A 6,000-nucleotide genomic window follows, 5' to 3' on the forward strand; every position below is an offset into this window, starting at 1 on the left:
AAATTAAGTTGAGATGAGTCATGTTAGCTTATAGACACTTATGGAACAAAATCATATCAACAGAAAACATAGTGGCCTGGATCAAAACAGAACAAAACCTGAACCTTAAAGAAACCCCAAATAGATCAACGACAAGTGAAGCGATATTACTCCTCGACACTGAGCTTCTGCCACTCCTACAGTCATATCCCATAAGGACCCACAGTGAAATCCAGGTTACACACACTGTGAATGTCCCAACATTTTCCTCATACAGGTTTATACTAGATTTTTACTCATTAAGTCCCTTAGTGACATATACTCAACATCCTGGTGTGGTTCAGCCATGTGACTGTGTCAGGAAGTGACTTCCCAAAGATTGCAGAGTGACAGCTGCACACAATTAGAGAAATTAGCAAATTTCAAAAGCTTGTTTTTTGTTACTAAAGGTGAGTTAAAACCCATTTAACACTTCTAATGCTTTAATAGGGTGTCCTGTATTACATTTAACCCAGTCTGACCATATTTCATTAACAACTTTATATAGAACAAGTTAGGTAAATATCGCTGTGACGTATACGTCACATCGGGCCGTGAGCCTCAAAATAGTCATAAAAATTTGGAGTGACGTATTTGTCACAATAACATAGGGGAGAGTGGCCTAAGTTGTGCAACTTTTCACTCAAAGTGACTTTAAAGTAAGGCCTTGACAGTAAAGTCTCCAACTCAAATATGTACATATATTTCAGGGTGTTGTCTGACTTTGGATCTGGAATAAACTGTAGAAGAAATATAGCTTTCGGAAAAGAAGTTGTCTTGTTGCACAACTTGCCCCCGGTGTGGTGTAAGTTGTGCGGTTGGAGAGAATACCATGGGGTGAATTGTGCCATTGATATACAGTCACATGAAAAAGTTTGGGAACCCCTCTCAGCCGGCATTATAATTGACTCTGCTTTCACACAAAAAAGATAAAAGTGGTATGTCTTTAATTTACCAGGAACAGCTAACTACTGGGATATTTTCCAAACAAAGATTTTTTGAAAAGCAGTATTTAATTGTATGAAATTAAATAAAATGTGAAAAACTGGCTGTGCAAAAATATGGGAACCCTTGTGGTGTTGCTGATTTTAATGCATGTAACAGCATGTAAAACTGATGACTTTAATCACAAAATTGGTTGGATTATGTTGTTAAGCCTTAAATCTCATATAAAGGTCTGTTTAATCATGATAAAAGGTATTTTAGGTGCCTAAATGCAAGTTCCACTTCTCTTTGACTCTCTGCAGAAGTGAGACAGAATGCGATCATCAAAACAGCTCCCAAAAGATCTTAAAAACAAAGATTATTCATTGTCATGGTTTAGGGGAAGGCTACAAGAAGCTTTCCCAAAGGTTTCAATTGTCAATTTCTACTGTAAGGAACGTTGTCAGGGAATGGAAGGACACAGGCACAGTTGCAGTTAAACCCAGGTCTAGCAGACCAAGAAAAGTACAAGAGCGGCATATGCGGCGGATTGTGAGAATGGTTGCACACAACCCACAGATCACCTCCAAAGACCTGCAAGAACATCTGGCTGCAGATTGTGTATCTGTACATGGTTCTACAATTCAGTGCAATTTGCACCAAAACATCTGCATGGCCGGGTGATGAGAAGGAAGCCCTTTCTGCGCCCACGCCACAGATACAGTTGCATGGAGTATGCAAAAGCTCATTTAGACAAGCCAGCTTCATATTGGAAGAAAATGCTTTGGACTGATGAGACAAAAATTAAGTTATTTGGTCTTTATAAAAAGCAGATGTTTTGGTGCAAATTGCACTGAATTGTTGAACGATGTACAGATACACAATCTGCAGCCAGATGTTCTTGCAGGTCTTTGGAGGTGATCTGTGGGTTGTGTGTAACCATTCTCACAATCCTCCACCTATGCCGCTCCTGTTTTTTTCTTGGTCTGCCATGCCTGGGTTTAACTGCCACTATGCCTGTGTCCTTCCATTTCCTGACAACGTTCCCTACAGTCGAAATTGACAATTGAAACCTTTGGGAAAGCTTCTTGTAGCCTTCCCCTAAACCATGACAATGAACAATCTTTGTTTTTCAGATCTTTTGGGAGCTGTTTTGATGATCCCATTCTGTCTCACTTCAGCAGAGAGTCAAAGAGAAGTGCAACTTGCATTTAGGCACCTAAAATACATTTTCTCATGATTAAACAGACATTTCTATGAGGTTCAAGGCTTAACAACATAATCCAACCAACTTTGTGTTTAAAGTCATCAGTTTTACATGCTGTTACAGGCATTAAAATCAACAAAACCACAAGGGTTCCTATATTTTTGCACAGCCAGTTTTTCACATTTTATTTTATTTCATACAACCAAATACTGCTTTTCAAAACATCTTTGTTTGGAAAACATCCCAGTAGTTAGCTGTTCCTGGTAAATTAAAGACATACCACTTTTATATTTTTTTTTGTGAAAGCAGAGTCAATTATAACGCCGGCTGAGAGGGGTTCCCAAACTTTTTCATATGACTGTATATCTCATAAACTGTAATGCAAGACAAATCCATTAGACAATTACTTATTTAAGGTGTATTTAAAGTAAATAGTTGACAAAGATTGAAGGACAATTTTCTTAAACAAGGCCTAGCAGATCTAGGTGGTTTTGCCTGCAAAGCTCACAATGAAAAAGTCACCATCATCATCTTTCTGGCCATCTGAACTCTCGTCAGTGGTGTCGTTAAGTGGAATTGAGATGTCACTCTCTTCTGAGCTACTGTAGACAATCACTTTCTTTTGGTGACCAGCGTATACAGCCATGCCACTGGCACAACTCTCAGAAATGTACTTTGCACTAGTTGCTCTGTGCTTGTGGAACCAACTGCCACCTGACAAATGTGGTTCCCCCTACATTTCTGCCTTTAAATCAAGGCTCAAAACCCATATGTACACCCTGGTGTTTCCTCCCCATTAACTATCTTACCTCTGCACTATTATCTGTGTTTATGTGGATGTATGGGCTTTACGTCTTTTATTTTGGTTATTGTTATTTTACCTTCATTGTTTATCTACTGAATGCACTATGTACAGCACTTTGGACAGTGCAAACTGTCATAAATGTGCTGTTATAAATACATTTGACTTACTTACTTATAACTCACCTAGGCCCTTTGGCACCAATCACCCCATCCCCAGAATTTTGGATAATAGGCATGATGCAGCAATTTAGGGCTGACATCGTGCTAACTATATAGACTCAAAGTGTAGCATACCAAAGCACTAAAACATGTGTCAAATGTTTTCAAACTTGTCTATAATTGTTCAGACACAATAATAAAAAAACCTTGATCATGGAAATTTTACTTTGAAAGGCAAAACACAGTTTTTTTAGCTTAAATGTGCTTATATCTTATTCCTTGTGTCTCCCTTCTTTACAGGATGAGTCAAATGGATGTCTCTTCTTAAATATGTGGTCACATTTCCAATTTCTTCCACGGTTTTCTAGAAACAAGGGGTGGCACAACTTCCAAAATGCACAACTTAGGCCACTCTCCCCTAAATGGTAATAAGCTAATCAATTAATTTTAGTATTTCATTTATTTTGAATTAATATATGTTCTTTTGCTAAATTGAAAGTACATTTGAACAAATCTAAAGAAAAATTAATGACAACACATTGTAATATTAGGGTTCAAAAAAAAAGTTTGGATAATATTTTGGATAAAAAAAAATTAAAATTTCCCAAAAAAAAAAAATTAGAAAACATCAGAAATGTGTTCTATGTGGTCTACTTAGTCTGTGTTCCATCCCTCATATTTTTCCTATGAGTAGAACTGGGTGCGGGTTCTTATGGGATATAATCTATTCCACATTAAATTCATTTAGATTAATGTTAAATGGTTTTAACATTCACAAAAGTATTGTCAATTATTATCATTTTCCATTTCTTTTGTATACAATAAGAATGTGCTTGTTGCTGGGAAAGTTTTTGAATTTAATTTTTTAAAGTCAATGAATAAGAGACACTGGAATGAACGTTAACAAGGTTTATTGAATAAGACGGTGCAGATGTTTTCTGCGTGATGTGAATCTGATCCACCTGTAACAGACTTAAGGTCTCATCCTATACAAGCCTAGTTTCCACCCAGGGTGTAGGAGTAATGGAGGGTGCCACGTTTCTCCAGGAAACAGTCGTGTTGGTGGGTCCCGGGCTGCAGGCGGCGCTGGCAGACTCCCAGCAGGTCATCGAAGAGGAAGTCACTGTCATGGAGCTCCAGCCTCAGCACGTCGTTCTCCTGGGCCTTGTAGTGGGTGAACTCCTCCTCCCACCAGGGGTTGACTTGGTTATTGCGGACAGACGTCTTCCCCAGATTGGCCGAGCCACAGAACACCTTCACATAGGCGTCTGTGGTGCCCACCAGGTTGGAGGGCAGTTTGCTGGCCCGCAGGTTAAACAGCTTGAGCTGGGCCTGAGCCACACTGACACTGGCCAGGAGCAGCAGGACGAGAGGCAGGCCGGAGGACATGGCTGCACAGAAGAACATAGCTCTGCATTTTTAAATACCGCTATATACTGTAGACAGTACAATGTAGGAATCAGCTCATGTATGGGTCTTTAGAGAGAATCATCAGAATCAGAATTTTAAAAAAAAGCTTTAGTGGCAGGTACAGTATATCAACACGTGTGCTTTGAATTTATAGTGGTTTGATGGTTCATTACAATAAACATAAAGTACTATAAGGCAAGTCGAAAAATGTCAAATATGAATGTAAAAAGGTACAGTAAAAAAAGAGAGGTATGTTCAGTTATAAGTTATATAAGATAGATTAATCGTTATGAATACATTTCAATTATTAAACGTTAAAAATATGAGTTTTAAGAAATTACCATTGCGTTTGATAAATAGACAAATTTCACTTGTAAAAATGAAATAGCATATGTAGCAAGTGAGGAGACCTAAAAGGATGATGTGATAAAAAAAAATTGTTTTTATTTAAGAATAGTTGTAGAACAAATATGGGAAATGAAGGACGGACATGTTTAATATTTATATATCTAAGAAAAGGCCATAAAGCTGCAGTGTTGACATTTCTTCATCTATGAAATGTCATCACTAAACTAAAACTGAATATGCCATCCAGCTGACAGTATAAAGGCAGTCCCTAGTACAACCATAATTACAAGTATTTTCAATGCAGTTAATTAAGCGTCGTTGTATATGCTGTCCCAATACAGTAACAAAATGTAGCAAAACATTAAGCGTATAGGACAGTTGAGAGGGGATAAGGAGTATAGCGTCCTCTTGAAAAACATGCAGAGATTGCCTATTCAAAGGGAAAATTCATATGAAATATTGAGGAAAAACTGCTGAAACAGATGGGCTCTTACCTGTAGTCTTGATGCCTTATCTCTGAGCAGGATGTGAGCTGTTTCATATGATTTTAAAGGCCAGCAGACTTCATATCAGTGTTATCACCCACCCCACCACACACTCACAGCACCAGCCTGCTACTCTCTCAGGCTTCTTTCCACCCCTTGTCTTATTGGCTGTCATGTCAGGGTGTTGCCGTGAGGTAACCCTTTAGTACATGTCCATTTTTGTTCCTCAGTAGAAACACTGATTATTTATATACAATTCTTTATTCCAGACCCAGGGGGATCCATATCAGTACAAACAACATCAACAAACAGACAACAACAGAGTAAAAAATACAAAGTCTTCCACAATATTCAGTGTCTAGCATACAGACATGTTCGCCAATGGTTCCTCAGTTAGCCAAGACTGCAATGAAGTGGTTTTCTGACTGAGAAGCCCTACATATAAATCTATACATCAGACCACGTAACACAGCAGAGCAGGTAGGGACCCCGACACACATATGGCTGGCACTGGAGCTTCTTGGAACTCTCAGCAGCAGCCTCATGCTGTCATTATAAGCCACTGTAAGTTTTTATAATAATAATAATAATTGATAAGATTTATATAGCGCTTTTTTGGAGGTCACTCAAAGACGCTTAAATACG

This window comes from Ammodytes marinus, assembly GCF_949987685.1.
Source record: "Ammodytes marinus genome assembly, chromosome: 2".
Taxonomy (NCBI): domain Eukaryota; kingdom Metazoa; phylum Chordata; class Actinopteri; order Uranoscopiformes; family Ammodytidae; genus Ammodytes; species Ammodytes marinus.